Source organism: Zonotrichia albicollis, chromosome 13 (assembly GCF_047830755.1).
Source record: "Zonotrichia albicollis isolate bZonAlb1 chromosome 13, bZonAlb1.hap1, whole genome shotgun sequence".
NCBI lineage: Eukaryota > Metazoa > Chordata > Aves > Passeriformes > Passerellidae > Zonotrichia > Zonotrichia albicollis.
In genome coordinates this window covers 16,714,673-16,732,043 of record NC_133831.1, presented here as the reverse complement: position 1 = coordinate 16,732,043, position 17,371 = coordinate 16,714,673, and the positions used below count along the sequence as shown (strand labels likewise).

At 44.9% G+C, this 17,371-nt stretch overlaps 1 long non-coding RNA gene across 1 annotated transcript in view; it reads right to left on the bottom strand.

Annotated features, from left to right (window-relative positions):
* Positions 1–4,290, bottom strand: part of LOC141730809 (uncharacterized) — a 70,627-nt gene extending 66,337 nt beyond the window's left edge. Inside the window, exon 1 of the long non-coding RNA XR_012582487.1 lies at positions 4,088–4,290. This is a non-coding gene — a long non-coding RNA (uncharacterized LOC141730809). The remainder of the gene's footprint in view (positions 1–4,087) is intronic.
* Between the last annotated feature and the right edge of the window lie 13,081 nt (positions 4,291–17,371).

The following is a 17,371-nucleotide window of genomic DNA, read 5'->3' as shown; positions in this document are numbered from 1 at the left end:
CCACAGCATGGTTTAAGGGAGTGTCCTTCTTTATTAGGCTTTTTTCCTTCCACCAGGTCACCCTCTTTTTTCCATCCCTTCCCATGTCCGGCAGGTTTCAGTGTGGCCAAATAAACCCATTTCTTAATCAGACCTCTTTTTTTTTGGTTTGCCTTTTTTTGATCTTCTATTTTAAGAGCAAGCCCAGTGGTTATTGCCCAGTTATTTGATCTGTCTCAAGTCCTATGGGCCCTATTTTCATCTCTAAAAACAAGCATTAAGGGCTGCCTAGGCAGATGACACCTAAAGGTTAAGAAGGTTGGACACTGTTTAGAGGACAAACTGTCATTCCATTTTTTTCAAACCCAAGCCAAGGTTTTGCAATGCAAATGTAACAGTTTTCTGTGTATTTCGTTTATTCTGTTTCATGTTTTGGCCATTCCACACTCTCCAGAGCACTATTAAGATTAGGAGAGTGGTCTGCAGTGGTTTAAAGAATATGAAAAGAGATATTGTCTAGTGCATGAGTGAGCTTCTGCAGTCTGGATCCTTAAGTCACTTTAACCTTGAGATTTTTATACTGATGCCAGATAAGTATTTTGGGTAAATATATTTCTTGGAAGCTCATAATATATTCAATACTCAAAATCTACTTCCTAGCTAATTTGACTGATTAACTATCCAGACACAGGCGTGTGTTCGTGCACGTGTGTTCCAAAACAAGGTACAAACTTAAAATCAGGGAGCCAGGCAGATGCTTTTTGGTTGATTTGAGTATGATAATCATACAGTTTTTATACACATAAATCTGTTGCTGTGGGTGGAGGTCCAGTTCTGTTTATTCTGATAGTAAATGTGTATATCACAGGTCCAGAGATGGTGGATGACTCTCCAGTAGGGGATTCTGCAAGCTGCAGGCAGCAAACCCTGTACCAATGCTATCAGACAGACCCAGGATATGCAGCCCTCCCAAAATGTCACTAATATAGCTCATGAAACACCCCAACACTCACACCTGTCAGTCCAAACACAGAGTGACAGAACCAGGGTCTGGTGCGAGAAGAAGACACGACCTCCTCACCAGAGACTCTTGTTACACAGGAAAATGGCCACCTCCTTATAACCATACTTTGAACTCTGTGTAGTACATTATGTTTTAGCATCCCTCGACAAAATATTTACTGTTCCACTTCAGCATTGTTGGTCAACACCATTTTAATTATTTCCAAGACTGTTTCTCTGGATCAAGCTTTTCACTGAACCAGATTCACCTCTTCTTGATTTATTCATGCCCTGTCAAAAACAAAAGTTTCAATCCCTTAATTTAATTAAAATGTTCTTCACTGAGATCATTACATCTTAGAGAGGTGTTTAATTCAAAACTTGCTGTTCTCACAATGGTAGTGATTGAGAACAGAAAATCAACTTATGTGATAGTAGTTTGTTAGAATATTTGTTTACTCTTCAACTGAAGCATGCTAATTACAATAAGAGGTCTTCACAAGCAATCCAGTTAGCAAATATGATTGGTTAATAGATAAGGAATGATTCGTGATTAAAAACATACAGAAACAGCATCTGCAGAGGAAGGTTGTTAGACCTGGGGACACATTGTAAAGCATCAAAAATTGGGTTGACAGAGATGCTTGGGCTGCTGTTTGTATATGGAATCAGACATATTTTTATCACATCTACAAACGGAAACTCATATGTGCATTTGTCTCACTGGAATTGCAGTGGCAGTGGTCATCACTGATAGAAACAATGGCCACCTCTGAACCATGTAAATGTAGATATATTTTCACAAAATCAGAAAATTTGGGAAGCGATCATATAACTATTTGACCAAGCTGCATCCTAGAAACAATTTGAGCTCTTTAGAGCATTTTGATTACTAAGAAGAACTGACTATAAGTTAAAAAACCTTAGCCATGACTGAAAATCAGGAATTGCTCACCTCCAGTGAACTTAGCAAGAATGTGGGTTCCAGAGTAATGATTTTCAGAGGAACAAAAGTCCTTATTGTTGGCTACTCTCAGAAACTCCTATGTGCTGAGTACATACAGGTTGATGAAAGGCTAAACAAATAGGGTATCAAAGGCAGGTGGTATCTCATTTTTGATTTGTACAATATGGGAAATCTATCTGTTAATTAATAAACAGAGAAAGTCCATTAAGTATTGTGTTCTATTATTGTTAACTCAGAAATTTTTTCTTTTTTTGACACAAGCCTATTTTAAGTTTGGGGATTTTGAAATGAGAAAGGATTTTGCTCTCTTTCTCCTTAGCCACCGGGGACCTGTGATTGTAGGCTTTAATTTAAAAAAATAATAAAACATGCATTGCTTTTAGCAGGTCTTCTGTACACAAGCAGTTCTTGAGTAAATACATTATACCACAATAGGAAAATGAAGCTCTTTATAACATGTCTTGGTTTGTATTTGCATCCTCACTGTGTGCAGTTCTGGTGCCCCCAAGATGAGAAGAACCTAGATCTGCTGAACAAGTCCAGGGGAGGCAATGAAGTTGAAAAGAGGACTGGAGCACCTGCCCTATGAAAACACAGGAGAAGGTTGGGTTTGTTCAGCCTGGAGAAGAGAACTGTGGGGACCTCACAATATCTAAAGGAGCTCCAGGGATGCCACAGAGATGCTCTCCATTGGGAGCTGCAGTGACAGCACAAGGAGTAATGGGTTCAAACTGAAGAAATTTACATTAGATATTAGGAAGAAATTGTTGACTGTGAGGGTGGGGGGTTCTGAACACTTTGCCCAGAGAAATTGTGGGTGCCCCATCCCTGGCGCTGGGATGGGGCTGAATGGGACCCTCCCTGACCCACCTGGTCTGGTGAAAGGTGTTCCTGCCCATGTTAGGGGAAGGAGCAAGATGATCTTTGAGGTCCTTTCCAATCTACGCCATTCTGTGATTCCATGATTCCAGGACTTTCTCAAATGCATGTGCCATTTTTGAATCTGTCAGTTAAGCTCCACATCTTCATTTCCCTTACATCCTGCTCACTCATTCTGCATCCCTGACAGCTGATTTCCTCTCTTTTTCCCAGTGAGTCCTATCACACTCAGATCTGGTACTCTCTTTTCTCCAGCTCAGACTACATGGGTATCTACTCCCAGCTTCTTTAATTTTCTAAGTACTCATCCAGCCCCAGCAGTAACCCCAGCATCTCCTAGCAATGGGCACAGCTTCCTCCTGGCAGGTTTCCACCAAGACCTGACCCCAGGAACCACCTCAGTCAGGGGAGGCTAAGCCTGGGCATCCTCAGCAGCCTGTGAAGCATGAACCTGAGTCAGAACGTACACGCCTCTGCCCTTAGTTTACATTGTAAATGTGAATCCAAGCATTTTATTGTAATTAGCTGGAAGGGGTACAGACTGTAGTTGTTTTATAGAAGCAAAACTATGAAATCTATAAATGTAAAACTGTTATGGTGGCCATAATACATTCAGAGCACTAAATTAAATTATGTCATAATATATAGGCCATTTATAAAAGATATAACTTCTAATGGATTTTTTTTTTTTAATGAGGAGTTCCAGATTGAATATCTTGGCAGCTGAACTTTTCTCCTCAGTCACAGGGGTGCAGACTGTGACAGGGTGATCCCAGCTGGTGTTCCAACCTGGTGTCAGCAGGAGTGACAAGCCAGGTGGCTCCTTCATCTTTTCCTGATCTGGAAGATGAGAAGGATGCTGTGGGGCACAGCACCAGGATCCTGGCTGAGCCCACAGCCTGAGGCAGCCCAGCTGAGCTGATGGGAGATATTGCAGCTCAATTCTTGCCCATGGAGGAGGGAGGAGGCTGCCTTGGGGCACCTTCCCCTCCCCTGTCAGAAGAGGGCTGCAGAATTCATTCCAGTGAGTGATTTCTGCAGGCACCACAGGACAATCTCAAGTGCTGCCCTCTGTTCCTGCTCGTGTGGTCAGCACTCATAAGGGTGCTGGGAGCTTTCTGCTTCCCTGCTGGAAGTTACCAGTGACTGCTGCTTTCCTCAGCTCCAAAATAAAGCCTTTGCTTTTCATTCCCTCAATTCAGAGGTCTCTAAGAATTGGTCATGGGGCACCAGCACATTGAACACACAAGTGGCACAAACCTTTGTCAAATACTGGCATGGTCTGGCTGGGGATCTCGAGCAGAGCCAGGATCTTGTAATCCTCTCCTGGGTGGATAATTTACTCTCAGAATAGTCTTGATAGCTCCCTCAGGGCTTCTCTGAATATGGATTAGCAGGAGGTTTCTTGCAAGGCTAAGCTCCTCACAGTGAAGGAACTGAGTCCTTTTCACTGATGTTAGCTGGTTATCTGTAAAGAAAGATGGATAAATGCACAAAGCTGAGAATTGCTGAGCACAGGAATGCTAAAGTCACTGATTTCCACTGAAAAGGAGCAAATTCCTTACTAGAGCTACTCAAGGATTTTCAGCTGAAATTATTTTCTCTGAAAAATTTCAGGATTCTTCCCCAAAATTATATTCTTTTTACTATCACTGTTCTCAACACCTGCCACTACCTCTGCAGTACTCTGCTGCCACTTAGCAGCAATCCACTTAGGAATGGAAAAGTTAGGTTTGTTTTTCCATAAAAACATTTTCCCAAACAAGGAATAGAAATGTAAATTTTTCTTTGTGGACTACCTTAATTTAATTATTTAGGATCACATTCTGGGGTGGTGCTTTCCCTTGGCAATCACTTCCTGATGGGACAAGAGACCTGAACACAACCCATAATTTGTCCAAGCAGAAGCCTGTACAGTGAATCTAATGCAGAAACACATGGTGCTCTTGGAGTGCACTAAGCAAGAGTGAACTAAAGCCTACTAAATCTCAATTCCACCCCCAAATTAGATGATCTTACTATCAATAACACATGTCATATTCAAAAGCAGCTTGGGCAGCAGATTAAAGGCAGTGATTCTGTCTCTCTACCCTGCTCAGGTGATTTCCCACCTGCAGAGCTGCCCCAGCCCAGGAGGGACCTGGAGCTGCTCAGAGAGCCCAGAGGGGGCTCCAGGATGAGCAGAGGGATGGAGCAGCTCTGCTGGGAGCAAAGGCTGGCACAGCTGGCATTGTTCACCTGGAGAGGAGAAGCTTTGGGGTGAGCTCAGTGTGGCCTTGCAGGGCCTGAAAAAGCCTACAGAGAAACATGGAGAGAGACAGTGTACAGGGGATGGAGTGCCAGGACACAGGGGAATGCCTTCACACTGCCAGGGAGGAGGCTTGGGTTGGATATTGGATAAAATTCTTTACTGTGAGGGTGGGGAGGCCCTGGCACAGGTTGTCCCGAGAAGCTGTGGCTGCCCCATCCTGGAAGTTTCCAAGACCAGGCTGGATGGATATCTGAGCAACCTGGTCTGTTCCATGGCAAAGGGAACTGGATGGTCTCTAAGATCCTTTCCAACCCAGGCCAATCTGTGACTTCCTGTTCCTGGCTGTGCTATCCCATTCTTCTGAAACACAGCTCCTAAGTGCAAGAAGTGTCTGTGATGTATTTGTGCAGTGCTAACCCAGTGGGACCCTTAAATCCCCTGCAGTCTCTACATTCTGCTACAACACAAATTACTCATGATAAGGAGGATCTCTACACCATGGGAGCATAATACACTGACACCACTTTATATTTAAATAATTTTTTAGGATTCCCTGGTTCACAAGCATATACCAAAACTGTCAGATAGGCTTCCAGCTATTCCTACTAGGGCAAATTCCTGGTTATTTTGCAAATGCTCATTAGGATTTTAAGCTGTAAAGGAGCATCTCTGAAGAATCACCTTACAAAAGTGCACAAATTATTTGTGCAAATGGTGCTGCACTCCATGGATGCAGATATTCCTAGCACCAGTGCCTTTTAAATGGCACTCACAAGAAAAGGCTGTTGAATAGTATTCAGTATTGCCCAACTCTTGCATTTAGCCAAAAAGTGTGGCCTCATCAGAGAATCATTAAAACCCTGACAGAAATAATAGACCATTGGGCATAGAACAAATCTAAACAAGCCCTTTTGGTGGCAATCTATGCAGAAGGAAGCAGAGGTTACCCAACAATAAAGGGAAAAGGAGCTATTTTTATCAGGTGAGTTTCACTGCTGTAGACAAAGAAACTTGCCTGCTAACAAGTGATCCCCACACAATGAATATGTGGGGATATGGCCAGTGCAGAATAGATGGGAGTTGAGGCAAACAGAAAATATTTTGCTGTTCCTCCACTCCAGTCACAATACAACCATTGTATCACATGTGGCACTGCAAATCAGGATAGTCCATTACTGTTAATACTAAAAGCAATTTGATCAATGGGGTACAACAGACCCACTGCACCAGGAACTCTGTTTACAGCATCCACGGTGACATTGCAGGCGGACATTTCATTTGCTGGAAAGTTTTCTTTTACACTTCAAGTGCTGCACTTGGGGGTTTATTAAAGGATTTGCCAGAATTAGCTATATCTAAACAGTGGCAATAAACTTCACCACTGGCCCCTTAGCCTGAAGGATTTTGTATTTTCACTGGTCAGTGCTATCCAATCCCCCTGCTTCCCACTAGCATCTTCCCTTTGTCTGGTCTGAAACACATTTGTGACTAAACAAATAAACAGCATCAGCTCAGTAGATGGATCTCTAGACCCAAACTCCGGAGTAAATTCCATAATCAACCAGGCTGAATGATGCTTTCAGCAGGCCAGGGCTGATACTCTCTATAATTCACATTCCCTGGGTACACTGCTCCATAATAAAGCTCGAATGTCAGGCGTGTCAGCCAAGAGCTAACATACCTGTTTGAACTAGTCCTGTGCCAATGGAAACATATCACAAACTGAAAACATTTAGCCCACTGTATAATTGTAAATGGATTCTTTTTAACCAAATGAAGAATAATCACTTATACATAAGCACACAAATATGTTAAATGTTAATATATAATAAAGCCTTAAACCACTCCTAGTTGGCATGTTCAGAATAATGTCACTGTAAATAAATGCATTGAAGAGGTTTTAGAGTCCAGGACATTTTTGCCCATCAGTAGTATTAGTTTAACAGGACAAACTTTCATTATATTCTGACATTTGGTACACACAGTACGTTGTTTATGCACTAAATGTCAGAATATAAAGATGGTTTAGCCCTTTTATTTATGTATTTAAGAGTTATTAATTTAAGAGTGACCTTATTTAATCAAAACTGCTGTTTAATAAAAATCATGTTCACAGATTTCAAAATAGAGCTTTTGGTTCTGAAGAGACATTAGTTGTTTAACACTCAGATATGTGCTTAGCCTTCCTAAGAATCCTTTTTTCCCCTCTAAGCTTGCAACTCCAGCATGCACAGTGGTTTAATCGTATATTGTTCTCTGAGTACTAACCCTTTACAAATCATATGACATAAAAAGAAAAATAAGTAACATTGTAAAGACAGTAATGAGAACTGTTGAGCTAAAGTGCCTCTTAAAGAAATCCTAATAAATTCCAGAATTTCTAGTCTTCTGGCAAGCTTTCCATTTAGAATAAAATCAATGATCAATGGTTGCAAACAGTCAGCATCAGGCTTGCATGCCTCCAGAGCAGAAAAAACTCATAGACGAAAGATGACATTTAAAGGAAAAAAGCTGACATTGACTCCATCACTGTCATTGCTTCTGCCATAAAGCAGCTTCAAATATTAAAACATTTTTCATCTGTGCTGCATTATTGGCACCAGAAATTGTTTTCTCTCTGTCTGATACTCACTTGAACTGCAGCAGAGCTCCCCAGAGACTCCAGATTGTTACCAAGGCCTCATAACATATTGGCAGTTGATGTGGTGGTGTTCATGTACACTTGCCACTCACAAAGGAGCCTCCCCCCTCCCTCCACACTCACAGGAAAGAGAAAATGCTCCGACAGGAATTTCAGTCAAGTTCAATGAGTTCACTGGCTCGGATGTAGGAGCTGGGGTGCATCGTTGTGAGTGGCCTCCTTGAACTCACTGTGGGTTTGGCTGTGGGGCTGGGGTGGGAGCCTATGTTCTCCACGCTTCTGATTTTGTGCCAGTGTTTTAAAAAGCTGACCATCTGAATTCTTTTTTTTTTCAAAATCTCTGCCCTCCCTTTGCATAAATGCCTCTTAATTCGTCTCACATTCTGTGCTCAAGCTGTTCCCAGGTAAGTGTTTCACAACTCAATGGGAAAAGCAGAGCTTTTGTTGATCAGAGCATTTACAATCTGTCACTGGGAGGAGTGGCAGATTTAGAGGCACCATGGAAAGACTTTGCTAGGATAATCTTGGCATAACTTTTAATGCAGACACACCAGTAGTACACAGGTCAGTGAGAACTGATAGGCAAATAAACCCCAACTATTGCATCAGCTCATCAACACAAATTAGGCACCTAAACCTTTACCAGTCTTTAAAACCCTGCTGAAATGGATGAATATGCTGTATTTCACATCACTAACAAAGCCCCACAAACCCAGGATGTTGTCAAGCACTGGTACACACTCAGTTTATGAAAGATGACACAATTAAATGCAGCTCCACATCATCAGAAATGATTCACGCATCCTCCTACGAGGACGAAGACTGAGCCTTTCATGAACAGAGGCTTCTGTCAGAAGCACTTGCCCAAGATCTAATGTTCAGAGGGCTCTGAGGCAGCAGGACAGGTGAGGCAGCTCTGCCTCCAGTCCCTTTTGTGCATTACGACCATCACAGAGGCTGGAGCCTGAGTCACCTTTGACTTACTATCAAGTGAAAAAAAAAAGCAGAGCAAAGACAGGCTGTAAATTATTTTCTGTTATTTTCTACTGTCTTTACCCTCCTTGTCAGTGAATACACCCACCTGGACATTCCAGTGTAAAACAGAATGAATGTTGCAATTTGCAACTCTGTCCAGCAATTTCTTTAAGACCCAGGTCTCTGCCCTGTGACATACAAGCAGCATTGTCCACCAGACCCTTTGAGACTATTTGCAGTTGTGGGAAAGCAAAAAATTAAGGCTCAGGCTGACAGGAAGCAAAGATTTGCTCACTGTTCACAACTTCACCACCTTCATCCACCTTTTGACCAACAGAGCCAAGGGACTGCTACTCAAAACATTTCCAGCAGCTGGGGCATGACAGCACACAGAAGCTCACTGTGGTCTCTGAGCCTGCAGCACACCTCAGCTCTTACAAGCCATAAACCACTCATGTCAGCATCCCTCACACCACCAGGCTGGGAATTGGCTTGTAGTGCTGCTCCTGGTGCCACACTGCTCCTCGTGTCATGATGCTCCTTGTGCCACATCCCTCCCAGTGCCACATCCCTCCCAGTGCCACACTGCCTGCCACCAACCAGTGTCACAGACTGACCCAGCTGCAGGGCAAAATTGGCCCCTGAGGGATTGCCCTGCTGCCTGGATGGCCGTGGCTGCTGCATCCTGGCTCCAAAGAGAGGTTGAGCTTCCACTACCATTGTCTCCCTGTGGTGCTGTCTCACCTCATGACACAGGCTTTTAAAAGTCTGAACAACCGGACTTAAAAGGGTTAAAACACATATAACCTGCTCTCTTCCAGAATAGAAACCCTGGAAAATCCTTGTCCCTGGGGTAAACCATCACACGTGACAAGCTGCTGGTCCCCCTCCTGCCTGGCCCCAGGAGAAGGCCCAGACACCCAGACACCACAGCCCTGAGCCCTCTCACATACCTATGACTGCATTGTGCATCCCATTTGGTGTACAAAGTCAAGACATAAAGAGGAAATGCTGCCAGTGGTGCTGCTCAGAGTGTTATCCACCCTGTGGATAAAGTCTGCAGGTACCAGTGCCCAAACCTGCAATAGGATGGCTGGTTTTACCAAGCTGAGCAAGTTCTGACAATGGCTGGATTACTTGACAGGGCCATGTCTTTGTCTATCATCTGCGCCAAACACAGTTATTTACTTTTCCCTGGAGGTGCTGGAGACCTGGCCAGCTGCATGAAAGCCATGGACAAAGGCAAATGCAGTACAGAACTGGGTATTGGTTAACTCCTACCACAGAAGCAAACCAGAAATGGAAAAATGCTATATTGGAGCATAGGATGGTGTAAGGGACAGGGATTAAGGTGAGAGGAGGATGATTTTATTGCCAAAGGGTTTAGTTTGTCTCAGAGGAAGGCATCCAGCATCGCTTCCTTTGGGATTTTGTTTTTTTTCACAATGTCACTAGGACTGTCACTAGGACAGTTTCCTGGAGACTGACAGCATTAAAAAAATTATAGGTTTTCAGTCTATGAATAGGAAGTAATCATTTGCCACAGACCTTTTACTGGATATTGTTGTGGTGTGTTGCAATATCCTGTTTTACCTTCTCCCTTCCCCCTCGCCCCTCGCTGAGTGTGCCCTGTCAATCAGGCTAACATACCAGCAAGGCGTCGTGTGATAGGTGTCCCTAGTACCTTGAGACCCTGCCCCTTCACCTGGTTGGTGGCTCACCTGTCCCCTCCCCTTCCCCTGTCCTGAGCTTAAAATGTTAATGAGACCATGCGGCGCTATTCTGTTATCAGCAGTAGCCCAGTGCAGACGTATCTGTGCTCATGGAATAAACATCTGGCTACCTTCTAGCAGAATCCGCTCCCTTCTTTTCTTCACCATCGCCAGAAGCTCTCCCCTGAGGTAAACGGAGTCCTGTCTTGTGCCCCGCTGCACTCTGCCGCCAGCCAAGGTATCTTTGAGGTATAACACCGCAGAGCTGCCTGTGGCCCAGCAGCGAAGGTCAGAACTGGCATGGGCACCATCTAACTGGTTATATTGGGATACATATTCCAATATATTGGCGTCCCTGGGTGGGCTCGACTCTGCAGCCCGAAAACGGACTCGCAGTACCTCAGAGAAGTTTCTGCCAGCCGTGCATCCAGCTGGAAGGGCTTTAGTTGCATTGCCCTCAGCTAGAGACTTTGGGAATACTCCCAGAAAAAGTTTCGTGGACTGTTCGGCGCCTTTGGAAAGCCCTGCTTCATTGTGGTGAACAGATTTTCCAGAAGAAGAAAAGGGTAGCTTCTCTTGCACCCAGAGAGAGGTCCTTTTCCGGTGGAGACCTGCCTGCCTGTACCCAGCCTACAGCTTCCATTTCACGTGAGTATCTCTGCTTTCGGTAGAGCAGAAGCTCAAAAACAGACTCTGCCGCGAGTTCTGTTCCTTTTTTGCCTTTGCATTTTGGCTGCGCAGCCCCACAGACGAGAATTCATAGCGTTCTAGTTTAGCTTTCCTGCTGCGTGTTTCACTGTTTTTTAGAATTCGCGCCGGAGCGGGATCGCTCTCTGCCCTTCCCCCCCGGCTCAGCAGCGTGCTCAGACACGTGTTAGGAGATTTTCTTTCTCTTTCTCTTTGCGGGGGAGGGGGGAGCTCTCTTTCCACGTAGCCGGGGGACCTGCGGTGTTGGGAGTGCTCTGCACACGCGGCGGCAGGGGGGGGGGCGTCCCGGTTTCGGCTGCCACGTGGAGCGGCTGCTCTGTCTGCTCCGCGGGGGTTTGCATTCCACCGCGGGGGAGGCTTTGTTTCTGCCTCGGCTTGGCAGGGTGTGCCCTGCTGCTGCTGCCCGGGAATTTTAAAAGCAGTATATACAGCTGCATTGTGAAGCTTTTGTCTGCTCGTTATCGCTTTCTATCTGTGGTTTTTTTTAGAAATTGGTAGCTGATTTTAGCTTTGTTTTTGGTCAGGCGGGATTAAGTACTTTGCTTTTTAACATGGGTTCCAAACTTAGCATTGTACAAAGGGGAGTGTATTATGATATTGTTAGCATTTTAATCAAGAGTAATGTGAAATTCTCTAAAGGAAAATTGAAACAGTTTATAAGATGGCTTTTTCTGCAGTTCCCAAACATTTCCCCTGAAGAAATCCACAATATTCAATTCTGGGATAAAGTTGGGAATGAATTGATAACCTTAGGACAATCTGGCAAATTACCCTCAGCTAAATTTGTGTTCTGGAGTTTGCAAATTCGAACAGCATTGCTCAAACAAAAGGAAATGGAGAAAAAGCCAAATGTAAAGCCATGTGCCTCTGCTCTCCCTGTTCCTCCCTCTCCCTCTAAAACCCCTAAACCTCTTTCCCCAAAAAAATCCCGAGCACGTGTTAGTTTTTCGGAGAGCAGTGATGTCCAAAATGGCCCCCAGTCCCTAAGGAGTCCACAAGATGGTGGATGCCACGTGGCATCTTCCCAAACCTGGTCTTCTTCTTCCCAAAATCCTCTTAAGCATTCCAAAATTCCATCCCCATCCCCCTCTCCTCCTGTTCCTCGTGACACCTTTCCCCCTCCCCCCGCCTTTCCTGCAGTACCCTCAGCTCCGCCTCTCTACTCCTCCCAGGGGGCAGTTGCTGACGTGATGTCACCAGGTGACCCCGCCCTCTGTTCCCACGGTATCCCCGCCCCCTGCCAGCCCCTTGACCCCGCCCCTTGTTCCCACGGTTTCCCCGCCCCTTGCCGGCTCCCTTTCCCCGCCCCCTCCCCGGGTTCCCACGGTGGAGACACACCCACTGCCTGTCCCCAAACCTGTAGCTGTGATCCCAATGCTTCTGATTCAAAGGATACAGAGCAGGGGACAGCAGACCCAATGCATGGTGCCATGTTGTCGCTAGCTCCTGTTATATTTCAGCCTGCAGCTCAAGCTGGAGCAGCCCCAACTGCTAATTGGAGTTCTTTTGGACGACAATTGATTAAAGAGATCTGTAAATCTCATAAAGAATATGGTGCACACAGTCCATATTTCCGTGGCCTTTTAAATTCTGAATTAAGTAGAACTGTTGTGGTTCCACAGGATTTAAAACAAATTTTTTCATGTCTCATGACATCCACGGAATTCAAATTATGGGAATCAGCATTGAAACAACTGCTAAAAGATGCTCTCCCAAGCTTACAGGCTGATCCAAACACAGCAAAAGACAACAATGGTAACCCCATTACCCTTGACCACCTCTGTGGTGAGGGTCAATGGTCTTCTCCCTCAGTCCAAGCTGCTGCAATTCCTGCAGAAACACTCGAGAAAGTAAAGGAAGCAGCTGAAAAGGCATTCTTTTCCCTCCAACCTGAGGGGCCTTTTGAGCCCTATAGTAAAATCAAACAACTACCATCAGAGCCTTTTGTGAAATTTGTAGAAAGGCTAACTAGAGCCATTGAAATACAAGTTAAAAAGGAAAATGCCAGGGAAGCAATTTTAGAAGAAATAGCGTTTACAAATGCAAATGAACAGTGTCGAGCAGCAATCCTGAGCCTTCCTATGGAACCTTCCCCTACATTAAAAGATATGCTTCTAGTCTGTAACAGGAAAGTGCCTCTGATGAGTGTTGCTGAAGACTCCAGACCAAGGCTGCTGCCAAGACCACCTCAGCGTGTTGCTGTTGCCAGCCCTGCACCTTCTCCCTTAGCACAGCAGTACCCTGGGCAGCAGCGGAGACCAGCAATGGTTGAGCCCACTAAACCATGCCTGCTTTGTAATAAGCTAGGGCACTGGAGTAACCAGTGCCCCCTGAAAAGGGAATTTGATGAATTTAAAAATAGCAGGGGAGGAGAACTGCAAGCCCTCCCTGGGGGTCAACAACAAAAAAACGAAGAATAAAGCGCCAGCCTGCCAGGCGTGCAGACATAAAAGGAGCAGGCCAAGAGAATAAGGGTAGCAAAATAAATCAAGCGCACAATAATATTAACATTTGTGTAAGTGAAGCAGGTGCTTCAAAGACCAAGTCTGCTAGTCCACTGTTGAAAGTGAAACAAAATAACCTTTGTTATGATTTAAGTAATTCTGTATTAACTGCATCTTCTGTCAATGAGCCTTACAGGTTGCAGCTGACAGAGTCACTCCACCTGAAGGACACTGACTGGCATATTGTCTCTGTAAATCCTGAACAGAAAGGTACTTGGAACCAAATTCGTTGTAAGTACATCATCACTGAGGACAAAAACACACCACAAGAGATCGAAATTGCTCCGGGACTGACAACATCAGATCCCAAGCAATTTGTTCTCAGCCTGCACTGTTTCCACCCACCCCTGTTTCTTCCTAAGGGACAAATTGTTGCTCAAGCTATCCCTGTGCCATCTTTACCTGAAAATGTTGATAAACAAGGGCCCACAGTCGCCCGGGTCCAAGTTATTGGGACAGATAAACCCAAATTGTGGTGCAATGTCAGTGGGGGTGGGGAGTCTAAACGCATTGAGATGCTTGTAGACACAGGTGCAGGCTGCACAGTGATTCCAGTACAAGACTGGCCAGCACACTGGCCTTTACAAAATGTTGCTGGTCACCTTCGAGGTGTAGGAGGTCTGCAATTGGCAAGGCAATCCAAAAGCATTATTCAATTCGAGGGTCCAAACGGACAATTGGCAAATATCCGTCCATTTGTGTTAGATTATTCAGAACCTTTGTTAGGGAGAGATTTAATGGCCCAGTGGGGTGTCACAATTAATATTCCAGACTCTCCACAGCATTTTTGTGCAGCAGTCATTAAACAACAGCGCCCCACCCAAAAACTTAAGTGGAAAACAGACGAACCAGTTGATGTGAAACAGTGGCCACTCAGTAAACAAAAAATTAAGGTGCTTGAGGAACTAGTACAAGAGCAACTAAGAAAGGGCCACATTGTGGAGACCATGTCCCCATGGAACTCTCCAGTGTTTGTCATCCAAAAAGCTGACAAAAAGAGGTGGCGACTTCTCTGTGACCTCCGACAAATTAATAATGTAATTGAAGATATGGGTTCTCCCCAGCCTGGTATGCCGTCCCCAACAATGCTTCCTCAAGATTGGAAATTAGCTGTTATTGATATTAAAGATTGTTTTTTCCAAATCCCATTGCACCCTGACGATGCACCGCGTTTGGCATTCTCTGTCCCTTCTATCAATTCAGAAGCTCCTATGAAAAGGTACCATTGGACCGTTCTTCCTCAGGGCCTAAAGGTATCTCCAGCTATCTGCCAGTGGTATGTCTCTTCCCTGCTTTCCCCAGTTCGTGCAGCCGCAGAGAAGGCCATCATCTACCATTATATGGATGATATCCTTGTGTGTGCCCCCAATGATGATTTACTCACACATGCGCTTGACCTAACGATCGATGCATTGATTGTTGCAGGGTTCGAGCTCCAAGAACAGAAAATTCAAAAGATGCCACCTTGGAAGTATTTGGGCTTAGAAATTGGAAATAGGACCATTGTTCCTCAAAAACTAGAAATCAATCCAAGGATCAAGACCCTTGCGGATGTCCACAAGTTGTGTGGGTCTTTGAATTGGGTAAGACCATGGCTTGGTCTGACTAATGAAGACCTTGCCCCTCTTTTCAATTTATTGAAAGGGGGAGAGGACCCAGGTGCTCCTAGGTCTATTACCCCAGAGGCACGGAAAGCTCTAGAAAAGGTTCAGATTGCAATGTCCACAAGACAGGCCCACCGATGCCGGCCTGATCTGCCATTCAAATTTATCATCCTAGGTAAGTTGCCACACCTCCATGGAATTATTTTCCAGTGGGAGGAAAAACAAACACCTAAGGCAAAGGACACACCAAAAAAGGACCGGGACCAGAGGGACTCTCTCTTGATCATAGAATGGGTTTTCCTCAGTCACAAAAGGTCCAAGAGACTGACAAAGCCTCAGGAACTGGTAGCAGAACTGATCCGGAAAGCAAGGACCCGGATCAGGGAGTTAGCAGGATGTGATTTTAAGTGCATTCACATTCCAGTTGAGTTAAAATCAGGTCAAAATACTATGAAAATACTGGAACAATTGTTTCAAGAAAATGAAGTGTTGCAGTTTGCTCTGGATTCCTACTCAGGACAATTTTCGGTAGCACGGCCCGCTTGCAAATTGTTTGAACAAGATGTTCAATTTACTTTAAAATTAAGAACTGCTCTAAGTAGGAGACCTTTAAAAAGGGCTCTAACTGTCTTTACAGATGCGTCCGGGAGGTCCCACAAGTCTGTTATGACTTGGAAAGATCCTCAAACCCAGCAGTGGGAGACGGACATTGCTGAGGTGGAAGGTTCACCTCAGGTTGCTGAATTGGCTGCGGTTGTTAGGGCTTTTGAAAGGTTCTCAGAACCATTTAATCTGATTACAGACTCTGCATACGTGGCAGGAGTAGTATCCAGAGCAGATCAAGCAATACTGCAAGATGTATCTAACATTGCACTTTTTGAATTGCTCTCAAAACTGGTAAAGTTAGTCACTCACCGAGAGCAACCCTTTTATGTGATGCATGTCAGGTCACACACTGACTTGCCAGGGTTTATCGCTGAAGGCAACAGAAGGGCAGATGCTCTTGCTGCGCCTGCAGTGATGGCCACTCTCCCAAATGTTTTTGAACAGGCAAAAATCAGCCACCAGCTTTTCCACCAAAATGTACCTGGCCTGGTTCGCCAGTTTAACATCACTCGAGAACAGGCCAAAGCGATTGTGGCCACGTGCCCAAATTGCCAACAACATGCACTCCCTACAGTGAGTACGGGAGCAAACCCAAGGGGACTGAACAGTTGTGAACTGTGGCAAACAGATGTAACACACATACAAGCTTTTGGACGGCAGAAATATGTTCATGTTAGTGTAGATACCTTTTCTGGAGCGGTCTATGCTTCTGCCCACACAGGAGAATCATCTATTGATGCTATTAAGCACCTCTTACAGGCCTTTTCTTTCATGGGCATCCCCAAGGAGCTAAAAACTGATAATGGGCCTGCTTATAAATCCAAGGAATTCGGGAGCTTCCTGCAGCAATGGGGAGTAGAGCATAAAACTGGCATCCCCTACTCCCCTACAGGTCAAGCTATTGTAGAAAGAACTCACCGTGATATTAAAAGGGTCCTGGACCAGCAACAACAGGTTCTGAAGGTAGAACCTCCCCACATCCGGTTAACCAGGGCGCTATTCACAATCAATTTTCTGAATTGTTCTTTTGACAGCCTGAACCCACCCATCCTACGCCACTTTGGGGGGAACAGTCACAGGTTGATGAAAGAAAAACCTCCAGTTTTAGTAAAAGACCCTGAGACTTGGAAAATGGTGGGACCTTACAAATTGGTTACTTGGGGACGTGGATACGCCTGTGTGTCCACCCCCTCTGGTTTAAGGTGGGTTCCTTCCAAATGGGTAAAGCCCTATGTTCCCAAAGTCTCAGAGAAATCTGCAGAAGCACCCCAGGTTGCTCATGCTGCCTGGAGAAGAAAACGCCGCGCATGTTCTCTGGAGGAAATTCCATTTAAGCCTCCTATCTGGAATAGTTTGTAATATATGTTTGTCTCAAGTTTTTGTACCAGTTTAGATCCCACTGTTCGTGTGTAGCCTCGAGACGTCATGAGACCGAGCCTGCTTCTCGTCCTACTCGTGATCATCCCACCTGCAATCTCCTACATAGTACCGCAGCCCAAACCACATATGGACTACATCGATAAAAGTTCTCAGACATCAACAG